The 14,328-nt window shown below is 47.9% G+C and overlaps 2 non-coding genes across 2 annotated transcripts; one reads left to right on the forward strand and one right to left on the reverse strand.

Moving 5' to 3' along the window:
* Positions 1-1,490: 1,490 nt before the first annotated feature.
* Positions 1,491-1,685, forward strand: LOC120376394. The gene has a single exon (XR_005587274.1). It is a non-coding gene; the product is annotated as a U2 spliceosomal RNA (small nuclear RNA).
* Positions 1,686-12,314: 10,629 nt separating this feature from the next.
* On the reverse strand, positions 12,315-12,478 carry LOC120376243. The gene has a single exon (XR_005587147.1). It is a non-coding gene; the product is annotated as a U1 spliceosomal RNA (small nuclear RNA).
* Between the last annotated feature and the right edge of the window lie 1,850 nt (positions 12,479-14,328).

The raw sequence follows: 14,328 nt of genomic DNA on the forward strand, positions 1-14,328 counted from the left end.
GAGTACTAACCACTATACGATCACGGCCAGGCGCTCGGGGTACAGGAAGCAGCACCCTGGAAAATGCTCAGCTCTGTGCTCTCGGGGCGGCCACCTACCTCGTCGGCGGCCACAGGTCTTTCTCAAGTCTCCCCATTACAGTCACAGGTCAAATGCTGAGCAAAGGAAAAAAGACAGGAAGCCAATCCCATGCCTGTCCCTTTTTCTGTCTTCCTCCACCCCTGGACCAAGTCCCTCCCCGTTTGTCTGGGCCATTGTCCTCATGCCCCTGGCCAGCCTATTTCCCTTTGCATTTTTCCGTGGAGAGGAATGTTTATGAGTTTGTACCCAATTTTTTAAGGCTTTGCTTTGGCAAGGCTGTTGCCTGCTGTGAGAAAAACAGAAGGGGGCTACCTGAACTGGTGTCACTGGCTGAAGCTTATCTATAGTATATGAAAAAAGCTCAGAGCTCTGAAAATGGTTTATTTACTTTAAGATTCTCATGTTAGTGAGATTGTTTCCTAGCTAGCAGGGGACTGTTTTGTGATGTGCATTCTACTGGCTCTTTGGTTTTGTATGTTTTTGGGAGGAACGGTGGAGGAGAGTATCACGGTTGAAGAGCAGCAAAGAAATGCGTTGTTGTTTGTGTTAACGTTTGGTTTTTCCTAAAAGTGTCTGGTTTGGATTCATTTGTAACTCTTCGGTTAGTTATTGGTAACGGCTTCTTATTGGGCCCCTGAGTTGAAAGGCTGCTCTTGCAGATTTTAGTTTGTCATTGTTAGAAGGTCAGTTCAAGAGCTGCTTTCTTAGTCTAGTCCGTGAGGGCTCTTCCGCCGCCCTCCTTAATATACCTTCCAGAAGGTGATTGCATGGTTTCCCTCGTCTTCCCACAGAAGAGAAATTGTCCATCCCTTTCCTGTGGGGAAAACACCAGTGTTTTAACTTAGGAAACGGTCAACGTTTTGCCCAGATGAGTGCTAGTTCATAGGCGCAGAAGAAGAGGAAGGCTGTGGCCCTTTGAGTCAGATTCCTAGCGTTTCAGGCCAGAAGGAACCAGCCGATCACCTCAGAGGGACTAAGGGGCACCAATGCCCCAAATGGCAAGGAATTGCTTTGATGCAATTGACTGTCTGTTTGAGCTAGTTCTGTGGGAAGGAGCAGAAAAGAGCCTCGGGGCTGTGGAATAGCGCCTGCATAGGCTTTCTTTACCCTGTTTTGCTGTAAGAGTTAACAGTGAGAGATTGGTAGTCCAGGTCAGTGGGTGGCTTTATGGAAATTAGGAGTATAGAGGGGAAACCAGGGAGAGGAAGGCATCTGCAAGACTTGTCTGTCTTTGAACAGAATTGTGTGTTAAGGGTTCTTGCTTCGAAGTCTTCCACTGGAGTCATTTTGGGGAAGTGATTCTCAGGTAGAGTTCCCGAGTTGTGGTGGTTGTTGCGGTTCTGGGAGCTCGTCCTGGTGAGGTCGAAATGGGTGGGCGCAGGGGTGTGTGTGCATAGCAGAATGTGAGTATTGTTTTTGGGCTCCTTGGAGCTCAGATCAAAGTGTTGTGTCTGTTCTTATCAGTTTAATCTCTGATACATCCTTGATGTGAGGACTGTATATTAACTTGATTTTTGAAGCGGGGGGGTTAGAACAGAAGCTTGCTTTGTCTGCCCTATGCATTGATCTGGTATTGCAGTACTTCCAGGATCGGTGTGTCTCCTTTAGAGGAGAACCTTCTGGTTAGAAAAGCAGAAAAGAGTTGAACTGTGATACTTTTTTTAAAGCAAATGTTTTTTGAAGTAGCAGAAAAATCTGGGTGTTTTTCTTTCTTTACAGTTTCTTGGAAGTGTTTTGTGAGTCTATAGATGTGAGAGGTTCTTCTTTTTCTTGCTAGAGAGTTATTTAAGAAGCTGGACTCCTTCTTTCTGCTGTGAGTCTTTTCAACAGTATGAGGGACAAATGCTTTCCAGATTCTGGGTCTGTTGGGGAGATGGGATTTTTTTGTTTGTTTTTTTTTGTATTTTTGGGTGGGGGGGCGGTTGGTAATATTTGAGGTCACGTGTATATCCACAACTGCATGAGTTACACAGACTTCTCCCCACCCGGCCTACGTTCTATGTATCTTGGTTCGTAAGATCAAGACAAGGCACTAGGTGTCATGCTGCACCCAGGACACAGGGGCCCCAATCCTGGTTTCCCCCCCCCAAGCCTACTGTAATCTAAATGCTACATAATAACCCTTAGCTTCTCATTGTTGCCATCCTCGCTATTGGAAAATCCCCCAAATCATGACAGTGGCTTACAAATCAGGAGGATTCTTTTTTTAAAAAATGTAATGTGGGTTCTCTTTCTTTCCCTTCTGGTTTTCTGAACCAGGCAAGCTAGAAACTTACCTTTCTAGTGTGGCCAGAGCCCCAGAGAGCAGCAGCCCCCGGCGCCTGGGGCTGGCAGGCAGCGGGGCTCCTCACTTTAATTTCACCCACCAAGTATCAAATGTGAACTCCTCAGGCACTAGAACAGCCTTAACATGGAGTCACAGACAGACCCCTTGGGCACCCTGACTCTATCTTGCTACCCAGGGGTAGTAGAAGCTGCTGTAACACGCAAGCTCTGTATGTCCTTTAGGGCTAACCGTAGCCAAACAGCCGGGATCGCTTGCTGATGCTTAGAAGGTGTGCCGTCTCCCTGAAGTCCAAGCAGCATCGTGGGGAGGGGGTAACAACAGTTTCTTCCTGACAGGGATTTTTATTCCATTCCCCCAGAGCTCAAGCTGATGGGGGCAAGTGTTTGTGCAGGGCTCTGCCTCCTCGTAGGTGTGTGAGGAGGAGCAATCAGCCAAGTCTTTTGTCCACGGATGATCCAAAGTGGCTTGCCTGATGTCTCAGTCAGGGCCTTCTCTTGTTGGAAAGGAGATGACGCCTCTTCTGGTAAACTAGCATTTCACACTTGGTAATACTTCTCTCCTGACTGGTGGCGTGGCGGCGGCAAGGGGGTTTACAGCTTTAGTGCCAACGCTTATATATCACTTTACAACATGGGCTACGGCTATTATAGGTGAGAATAATGCATGCAGCAACTCACGAGCTTGTCATAAACTCTAAACACGTTTTTTATAAAGCTAATGCCTGTTTTAACAACACTAACAAACAGGTGAGCAAGACTAGTTTCCAGCCATGCGTTTGTCACTTTTCAGTAAGGCCTAGGGGCCTTGGCATGAGCTGGCACCTGGTCTGCCAGTGTCAGAAGAGGATCTTCCCTCTCTTATCCCCGGGTGTCTGTACTGGGAGCAGTACTGTTCAACTTATTCATAAATGATCTGGGGAAAGGGCTAAACAGTGAGGTGGCAAAATTTGCAGATGATACAAAATTGCTCAAGAGAGTTAAGTCCCAGGCAGACTACCAAGAGCCACAAAGAGATCTCACAAAACTGGGTGACGGGACAACCGAATGGCAGATGAACATCGGTGCTCATAAGTGCAAAGTAATGCACATTGGCAAACATAATCCCAACTATCCCTATAATACGATGGGGTCTAAATTAGCTGTTACCACGCGAGAAAGAGATCTGGAAGTCGTTGTGGATAGTTCTCTGAAAACATCCACTCAATGTGCAGCGGAGCATTGGGAATCATTAAGAAAGGGACAGATAATAAGACAGAAACTATCATATCGCCTCAATATCAATCCATGGTATGCCCACATCTTGAATACTGCATGCTGATGCGGTCGCCCCAATCTCAAAAAAGATATATGGGAATGGGAAAGATTCAGAAACGGACAACAAAGATGATGAGGGGATATGGACCAGCTTCCATCTAAGAAAAGATTCATAAGATTGGGACTTTTCATCTTGGAAAAGAGACGACTAAAGGGGGATGCGAGGGAGGTCTGTAAATCTATGACTGGCGTGGACCAAGTAAATAAGGAAGAGTTATATACTCCTTCTCATAAAACACGAACCAGGGGTCACCAAACCAAATTAATAGGCAGCAGCTTTAAAAAAAACAAAAGGAAGTCTTTCTTCACGCACCACACAGCCAACCTGTGGAACTCTTTGCCAGAGGATGTCGTGAAGGCCAAGACTATAACAGGGTTCAAAAAAGCACTAGATAAATTAAGGGAGGATAGATCCATCTATGGCGCTTTGCCAGCGGTATCCCTAGCTAGGTATCCCTGTTTGCCAGAAGCGGGGCATGGGCGACAGGGGATGGAGCACTTGATGATTCCCTGTTCTGTTCATTCCCTCTGGGGCACCTGGCATTGGCCGCTGTCAGCAGACAGGATACTGGGCTAGGTCTTTAACTTGGACGGGTAGCTGGGAAGACGGTCAATCAGACAGAACCCATTCGACAAACCTCTTCATTTCCTTGTTATTGCCTGACTCCTTTAATTGATTTCCTTTTCCTTATTTCCCAGCAGACTGACTAGCCACCAGATTTGGGTGCTAGCAGAGGGACCTGACGAGCTCCTTCTTTTCGGCAGCGTTGAACATGCCAGGGCACAGTCAGATTCTGGATGCTCATCTGAATGTAATGCCTAGCGCTCACCTTTATTTCTGTTTCTTAGCTCTTTTGGGCCATCGATCTTTGGTCTGACCCGTAGGATCCCTGCATTAGGAGAGATGGCTAATTAATGAGCCCATAAACCTTGGAAATCAAATGAAACCTGAAGTCCGTAGAAGACCTCGAAAGGCCCTTGGGGGGTGGAGTGCGAGCTGAGGAAGAGTTCCCTGCACAGCTTACCTCTCCATTCTCGTTTTCCTGTCCTGAGCGCAAAAGCCAGGAAGCAGCTCCGGGTAGGGAGGGGATACCATATGTGTGCAGTGGTTAGACAGGAAACAGCAAGGAACTGGACTCATATGGAGTGAAACTGTAAGCATCTTCTGTATGCCTGGTGACTGCAGGGTTGAGAGAGTTATGTGGGAAGTGGAGGCTTTCGGTGGCTTTCAGAGGAAATGTAATGGAAAGGCAGCCGAAAGTGGAATCCCAGGTTTTTAAACAATCCTCCACTAACACACCAAACAGCTCAGGTCTAGTTACTCATTGAAAATTAGAATAAAGTTACAGCAAGATTTCATCATAAATGAAGTCAAGCCCTAAAGATTTCAGAACACAACTGCTATAAGGAGCCATGAGGGAAGCAATACAAAGTCAACCTTGCCTCAGAGAAAGGCAGTTAAACAATTTCTCTTTTTTAAAGCAGCATAATCTCCCCAAACGGAAGGGCACTGTTCCCGGAGAAGGGTCCTGGAGAGGGTTTTCCTCGTTGGTGCCGGCCATCCACCTCCCCGAAAGGCGGGAGCTAGGTCGACGGAAGAATTCTTCCGACCAAGGCGCGGACTGATGTAGCCGCGCCGATTTACGTTCCCCGTGCAGCCCAGGCCCGAGGGTCGGTGCGTGCTGAACAGTTAAGTCAAAACAGCTCCGTCCGTCAGAGGTGTGCAAAAGGGAAAACCCGCTCCTGCGCGGCACGGCCACGCCGCCCTAACCCGCAGCGTAGCTAAAGGGCATTCGGGGAGGCGGTGGGTGGGCCTCAAGCGACGGAAAGCCCTCCTCCAGCACGGGGTTGTGACAACCTAGTCTCCGTAGCACAGACAGGGTGGCCACCAAGAGACAGGAACAGACAGCGAAAGCCAAAGCGGCCCCAGGGCAGGGGGCGAGGCTGCCTGTTGGACGAGGAGACCAGGTGAGACAGGCGTTTTGGACAGGCCGTCCTCCCGTCAAAGGAGGAAGAGCCCGAGAAGAAGGGCCGGGTAAGAAGCTACAAGCAGGGAAAGGAGCAGAGCAGGCAGGCAGCCAGGCAGCTCCCCTTAGAGCCAAGGAAGGCACCAGTCCAAGCCCCCCAAAAGCAGACTAGAGAGCAGATCAGCTGCAAAAGACCAGGGAAAGCCAAGAACACAGAGAGACTGTTAGCCAAAAGGGCTCGTTTCCCCCTGGAGCTTACCTAATTACACCAAGGAGGCACGGAGACAGGAAGACAAGTACCACACCCTTTATTGATCGGTCAGCTGAGCGGGTGTTCCTCTCGGCTAGTGCCAGAGAAAGAGACACACCTTACATGGCCAGATGGGCCTACCTTTATACCCCGAAACAAACAACTTAGCCTACGTTTGTCTACGTCATTTGGTTGACCTGTAGAACCTGTACATGCATCTATTAGGGGATAATTGGATACGCAGGATACATATATCATTTTGTGGGGGCTACAAGATACATCTGTTGAGGATACATTTGTCATTCTGAAGGGGACACAAGATACATCCGTTGACCCTTTGTACTAGATACTTTGGATGCATACATGTGAACGCAGCTGCATACACTTGGGGAGCCAACATATACTTGGGGAGCCAAACAAAACTGATAAGTGAAATAGCTGACTTAGGTAGATACACGGCCTTCAGTCTAATGAGTTCTGTAAGCTTTCCAACACAGTTTGGACAAGCATAACATAACTTTGGTTTACTCAGGCCTAATACGGAAAGGCTTCATTAGCACTATGATTTTCCAACAACTCCCCCCTTTGAGAATACTCACCAAACCTTTTGGCTGACTTTTCTCACACTTTGAGGCCAAAAAGCAATGAAGCTCTGCAGAAATATTTACAACTGCTCTTTTAAGCTTAGTCACCCCCAACCCAGGAATGAATGCATGGACAAAAGAGTGGAACCTTGTTCATTTAACAACTAAGGGATCGGGGCACTGACTATAACTCAGGTAGGCATACTTAATGGTTTAATTTGCCAGATGCCTCGGTGAATAATTTAGTCCCATATGCATCCTCCCCATGGACCCGGCAGGATTCGGTATGTGGGAGCCCACATCCACCCTAACCGGTCCATATGCTTGGAAGGAGCACTGTAAATGTACACACTTTCATCCAGAAAGTGTCCAAGTATGTCTTCATGACCACAGATCAGATGGTACTTCAGATGTGTCTGTAAGGGCAGTGGGCCAAGTCTGGTACTCAAGATTACTCCAAATGGCCATCAGCTGGTCATTCAGGAAATCCTGGATTTCTAAACATACTAGATCCCACTGCAATGACTTCCCAGTCTTAGTGATATTTAACACCATTTCTGTCAGTAACTTCTGGGTCATAGAACTAAGGGTGGAAATGACATGTAACTCACCAGCTCCAGCCTGTACTTAAGATAGCTGAGCTTAAAAAATAAGGCTAGTGGCCCTTTCTAGTCGGCCCAATTTCTTATTATGTTCTTGGCCTTTAAGAATATTCCAAATGGCTGTTACAGTGTTAGCCCCAGCCCACAGGGATTTGCCCAATTTCTTCTTTTTCCAGAGGAAATAACCCAGGCTCTTTGTTGTGCTAATCTAATGGCAGCCCCTTGTGAGCAATCTGGGTATGTAAAAGTGATCTGAAAACTGGATAAAGGCAATGTCATTTAAAATCCAATTAGGGAGGGCAATACATACTAAAGGATTTATCCAAAACACAGGGCGCAGCCTGTAGAATAAACCCCAAAATTCAATTAATACCACATTTCCAAACAGGATCCCACAAGTTTCTTCCTGCCAGTGTAGAATTTTTGTTTCTTTACCAGGGTCAGTTCTCAATGTCCTTTTTAGTCAGGAATTCCTGGACTTTGGCAATGTCAGTGGAGTGAGCGTTCCTTCTCCTTTCCCAAAACAATTGTAGTTTAGCATTCTACAGGGGAGAGATTATCAGCACATCACCCTGTAATGGTTTTTGATTCTTCTAGAAAAGTTCAAAGGCACAGTAGGTCTGTCAGCGGACAAGGGAGAGGTTAGCTAGCACGTCACCTTGTCCTTTTTCCCTGCTGTCCAGAAGGCACAGTGGAGCTAGAAGAAGGAATAGGCTAATCATATAGGAGAGTTCTCCTGATGTGGACGGGTCTTTTTGCAGTGAGAATCATGGGTCCAAGCAGTCAGTCTTTGGCACGTCACAGCGGTGTTGGTAATCAGCAGGACTCAATAAGGGCCTTTCCAGCGTGGAGCCAAAGCAGTCTTTTGTTGGTGGACCTGTACATTGATCCGGTCTCCAGGTTCCATGGAGTGGCAGGGCTGCTAGGGTCTTCGGGTAGTGCGTCTTTACCTGTGAGAAAAGGAAACCTAACACATTGCATTAGTGTCTTTGCAGATTGTACAGCTGGTTGGGCATATTCAAGCCCCCCTTTTCTGGTTGTTAGCCAAGTGTCCTTGAACGAAGTCAGTGTATTTTTCTTTTCTTTTTTTTTTTTTTTTTTTTGGACTGAGCTTGCTAGTTAAAGTTTTTCTCATTTAACTCGTTCTTTTTCCTTTTCCCCTTTTTGGCTTCCTTTTTTTAACCTACAAAGGAAACTTTTACTTTTTACTTATACACCTTTTGTTAACAATGAACACATACACATTGCTGTTATACAGTACATTAGTCTTATTATTTAATATATGCCACATATACCCTTCTACTAAAATAACCTTATTAGAGAGCTTTGGAACAACAAGCCAGGACAAGCACACCCACTTTGATGAGTTCATTTAATACAAGCTCTAGTTCAATAGCTTCCCACCATCCCCAGCCCTCTGGCTAGAAATCTGAGGTAGCCAGAAGGATCCCATGTACAATATGGGGAGTGGGTTAACTTTTTATGTCCTTGCTTCCAAAGACTGTTAATATGCAATTTGGCCAATGCAGTTTTTTCTTTTACTTAAGAAAATACATAAGACTTTAGTATATCACATTTTTCTGATGTATCCAAACACTTTGTATTTTAAGTTGAACAAAACAAATATCTGCATTTCAATTCAAGCCTTTTGCTTTATTTTAAACCAGACCATCCCATGAAAATATTAAACACAACAATTCTGACCACGAGACAGACACCACAAGACAGAACATAGAACACAAAACATAATTTTTACTCTGCCAGTAAATCATGGTATGTTGTATGCTGTTTAGCTGGCATTAGTTTTCTTTGATTATCTGAAAGACAAAAACAGAGGTCTACCCCTTCTGGGCAGTCAATTATTGCTTAAAATATACAAATACCCTTGTTGATTTTAGGCAAAACAGGGGAATTACCCCATATTTTCTTGTATATGTTTTATAGGCAGCCCAGGTTTCAGTGACTTTTACCTTATCAGTTAGATAATTTGCATTAATACAGATGCTTTCTGGCTTGCTTTTTACTTTTAACTCCTGCTTTTAAACACTGAAAGTAAACATCACCACTTATAGTGCCTTAGAGCCTAATAAATTTTCATTTAAATAGCACTGTATACATTCTTCAGCTAATTCAACAAATTGTTCATAGCCAAATGATTGCAATCTAATAATTTCTTTGCCTGAATTTATTTACAAACATTTTAAAAAAAACACCAAGAACTTTTCTCTTTAGCATTTTTACAAAGTTCAACTACTATTCCCTCCAGCAACTACAGAGTTAACTTTTCACTCTCCTTCAAATCACTTGCTCTTTCCTTATATCACTTGCTTGGCTCCCAACAGCCACTTACCAATTCAAATCACCATTCCAAATATCCTTCTGAGTATTTGAAATCCCCATGCTTACACTCACTTACTTCTTCCTTCCACGAGACCCTCAAAAGTTTCCAACCTGTTCTCCAATCTCTCTGTCTGTTGCCTGCCCGCCTGGGCCCGATCCTTTTTTTTTTTTTTTTGCTGAACCGTTTCTTTCATGGGCTTCTGCCCCCACCCTTCTGGTTTTTTTCCTAAAACATTTTATTCACAAGACGACCCGTGAGGCTTGCCACCTGGGCAAAACGCATGGCCCACTGGCGTTAACTATTTAATTGCCTCTTGTAGCAAACACACTGCTGTTACGGCATATGCTGAGCACGAATGGTTACATTTTAACAAGTCCCTGAAGGACTGGTACTTGCTTAGCCAGGGCTTCCTTTTCTAACTGGAAGTCCTGTCTCAAGGCCTGCAACTTGGCCTGGCGCAGGTTTGAGTTGCTGCCTGGTTCATGATCTATGCTCTTAATTGCTTAATTCTAGTTATCAAATACACATTTTTTTCCTTTTCTCCAACTACTCTATTGCCCAGTCCTGCTACGACTGGGGGTAGATTCACCTGCCACCCTTCCTGGTCAACCAGGGTGGAGAGAGGAATGCTAAACCCTTCTCCAGTTCTCAGACTTACTGCAGCTGAGAATGGGCACACCTTTAATTATGCAATCCTCAACATATAACACCAACAGAACCAAATAAAACAAACATAAAACAACAAGGGTAAAACAAATAGATGGTGTAAATTCTACAGGGTTCCCCCATTCTCTATTGCTCACCAAACTGTGACAAATTTCTGTTACCAATTATCCCTCATGTCAGGTGATCAAACTGACACTATAGGACGGTGGGGGGGGGTGTGGATAGAGAAAGCACACCATATAACCAAATTTTAAAGCTTCATTAAAAATAATAAAACAACAATGGAGAGTGTTGGGAATGCTCCCACATCACTCAAGAAAAATATAAATGCCCCAAGCCTTAAGCCACGTTAATACTCACACATGTCCAGACTGGCCACGTCTGTATATAACGTTCAGAAAAGGGGGAATAGGTGGACGGGAGATTATCCTGTATACAGCTTGTTCAGAATTTCCAACATGCTTCGGCTCTTGGGAAGGCTGTTCTTTTACACCCTGGAATCTCCTGCGGTGTCTCTTTCAGAGATTCCAGTCCAGGTCAGCTACCTGTGGCTTCTCCAGTGTCACCAAGCCACACCAGCACCAGCATCCATCACAAAGTCAGACTGTTGGATCTCACCAAACAGTTAAGCTTTGCAAATGTACTTAACATAGTTTATGCTGCCTGTCTCTATTTTTCCACAGCCAGCTGGGGCTGAAAGCAGTTTTTCTTTGTAAAACAACTTTTTCTTCATCTCTCTGCCAAGCTGAATTTCAAATTAACCCATTCCTAGACAAATTGCTCACACTGTGTCAGAGGCTTTTCTTTGGTGATTAAAAGCTCCTCTGAGATATATGATCTTATCTAGATTAAAGGTACCTTTTAATGGGCATTGTTTAGATGGATCTTCACACACTCCTAGACCCGGTTATCACAGTTTCGGCTTCCAGTACATTAATATAACGAAAAACAAAAGTACCCCTACCAGGAATAAAAACAACAGCGTAGTAGTCACATTCCCATAGTCGTTTGGCATGGCCCCCGAACTAGTGGAGTTAACAGAATTATTTATTAGCCGTGGCTGTACCTAGGTATCTTAACCAAAAACCTGTTAGGGGCCCAAGGTCCAACCCGCACTTCGGGGGCGTTAATCCTCAAAACCCAGGAGGTAACGCACTTACCACGCCCGGAGTGGCCACGTCTGGCAGGTGGACTCCCCTCTTCTGGTACTGTCTTGCCTCTGTGTCGTTTGGAATTCTCTATGGAGGGGGCGCAGCCGTCCCGGTCGATTGCGGCGACTCGGAGCTCGAGCAAACCAATAGCTCAAGGTGGCCACTCTCCTGAGCCGTCCTCGGCCGCCGGTCAGCGCCCCCAACAGGGAGAGAAGTCCCGGCGTGGAGTCGCCATTTGTTAGCCAAAAGGGCTCGTTTCCCCCTGGAGCTTACCTAATTACACCAAGGAGGCACGGAGACAGGAAGACAAGTACCACACCCTTTATTGATCGGTCAGCTGAGTGGGTGTTCCTCTCGGCTAGTGCCAGAGAAAGAGACACACCTTACATGGCCAGATGGGCCTACCTTTATACCCCGAAACAAACAACTTAGCCTACGTTTGTCTACGTCATTTGGTTGACCTGTAGAACCTGTACATGCATCTATTAGGGGATAATTGGATACGCAGGATACATATATCATTTTGTGGGGGCTACAAGATACATCTGTTGAGGATACATTTGTCATTCTGAAGGGGACACAAGATACATCCGTTGACCCTTTGTACTAGATACTTTGGATGCATACATGTGAACGCAGCTGCATACACTTGGGGAGCCAACATATACTTGGGGAGCCAAACAAAACTGATAAGCGAAATAGCTGACTTAGGTAGATACACGGCCTTCAGTCTAATGAGTTCTGTAAGCTTTCCAACACAGTTTGGACAAGCATAACATAACTTTGGTTTACTCAGGCCTAATACGGAAAGGCTTCATTAGCACTATGATTTTCCAACAACTCCCCCCTTTGAGAATACTCACGAAACCTTTTTTTCCAACAAGACCCAAGTAAAGTTTCAGAGCTTTGCTTACAAGGAGGAACGTGTGACAAAGATACCTAGAAGTACAGGGCCTGTGGAAAAGAGCACTCCCAAAAGCCCAGAATAACAACTGCTTTCCAGAGAATCTGCTTTGCAGTGCACTAAGCCTAAACAAGCCACTGTCAGTTGTCTGTTGTTCAAACCAATCACCAGGGGAGAGCGCGAACGCAGTCCCCCACTACCACAAATTATGCAGTTGAGTTTCCCGCATTTGGGGAAATTGCAGGGGTCAGCACACCCGCAGTGCAATGGATGAGCCTCACCCTGGGAAAACAACCTTTGTGATCATGGCATCTCCCCTGCCAGATAAGTATGAGTTCCTGCTGCCCGGCCGCCGCCCGCCCTCGCTCGCCCCGCACTTATAACACACGGGGCGGACCGACCGCCGGCCTCGCCCACACCGGCACCCACTGCCGACAGCTGCCCCGACGCGTCCCCCGGAGCCCCTCCCTTCTCCACGCCGAGCTCCCGGTGCCAAAGTCAGGCCCTGCCTGGCAGCCTGCGTCCGCTCCCACAATGCTCTGCTCGCACACAGATCTGCATACCCGCTCATGCGGCTCCTCCCCTCCGCTCAGGCCCTCCCCCTGCCCGCCCGGGCCGCCGCTCTTGCCTGCCCTGTAGTGGTAGCCGGGTCCCGTCCCGGGAAGCCAGGCCATCAGAGAGACCACGTGGCCCACCTGCTGCTGGGGAAAGAGCGCAGCTTGCATTTCACTTCTCTCTCTCTCGCTCTCCCCCCACCGGCAGTTGGTCCAATACAGGAATGACCTCCCCTCCCCTCGCAAAAAACCCACCTTTCCAAACAGTCCTTCTTTCCCTGTCCCCTAATTCTGCTTTCACACCCTGGGACCATCTCCTCTCGTTGTCTCGCCCCCCCCCCCCCCCCAGGTAAAGCAGAGATGGAGGCAACTTCAGCCACTGGAGACAGCCCCAGCGAGCGCTGCAGCCGGCCCGGGGGCGGGGTGTGTTTGCAGACACAGGAAGGGAGCAGCTGGGAGCAGTGGGTGCTGGGAACAAGGAGGCAGGAGAACTAAGCCCAGAGATGGGACATTGGGCAGCTCCTGGGGGCGGGGCTCTGGCACAGACGGGGGCGGGGCAGCTCCTGGGGGCGGGGCTCTGGCACAGCCCGGGGGCGGGGCAGCTCCTGGGGTGGGGCTCTGGCACAGACGGGGAGGGGCAGCTCCTGGGGCGGGGCTCTGGCACAGCCCGGGGCGGGGCAGCTCGTGGGGGCGGGGCTCTGGCACATTGTGACGCAGGAGCCCGGGCTCAGCAGCTGCTCCCTGGTGGCCACGTGCTGCCGGCAGCGCTGGAGCCGCCCGGGCCGGAGCGGAGCCGCTGTTCTCAGCTGCAGCCGGGATCTGCCCCCGGCCCCGCTGGGATCCAGGTGGGGCCAGAGCCTGTGGCCCGGGGGTTCCCCGTTGTGTGGCTGGCGGGGGCGGGCGGGGAAAGGGCAGTGGGGCAGGTGGGGGTTGAACGGTCTCTGTGCAGCCGGGAAAGTCCAGGGGGAGAGTGTGTGTGAGTTGGGGGGGAGATACCTGCATCCTTCTCCTGTCTGTGCCACTTCCCTCCCCAGCACTGGTAACAAGTCTCTCTGGTTCTCCCCCTTTTCTCTCCCCTCACCACACAGGACCGTCAAACCCAAGGAGATTCCCTCGTTTTTCCTAAAATTGTTGACTCTCTAGTCTCTTATTTTTCCTGATTTTTTTTCTATAATTTTCAAATGTCAATTTAAATTCTTCTCATATTTGGGGGGCTTTGCTCCACCCCCCATTTCATCAGCAGCAATTCGTCTTTGTTTGGGTGGGAAATTGTTGCCCTGAGTCATTCCCCAAAAGGGATGGGGGTTCCTGGGTGCTGTTTGGGGGAGCCCTGAGACACAGCTCCCTCTGGGGTGGAGATGGGGTGGCCGTTCTCTGCCAGCCACAGGGCATGGCTGGGGCACCGGTGGGGAAGGAGGAACCAGTGTCCCCTATGGAGCCTGCCCAGCCCCTTTGGTTCTGCTCCTTTCTAGCATTTTGTTCAGAGACTTTATTACTGCAGAGGCTGAAAAACGTCTGTGGATTTACCCCTGGCAGGAGGGGTCAGGTCTGCACTGTAATAAAGAGATCGAGCATTTCCCAGGATGGCAGAATCTAGGATGTCTGTCTGCAGGGAAAGGGCCTGGGGG

Source organism: Mauremys reevesii, linkage group 12 (assembly GCF_016161935.1).
Source record: "Mauremys reevesii isolate NIE-2019 linkage group 12, ASM1616193v1, whole genome shotgun sequence".
Classification (NCBI taxonomy): domain Eukaryota; kingdom Metazoa; phylum Chordata; order Testudines; family Geoemydidae; genus Mauremys; species Mauremys reevesii.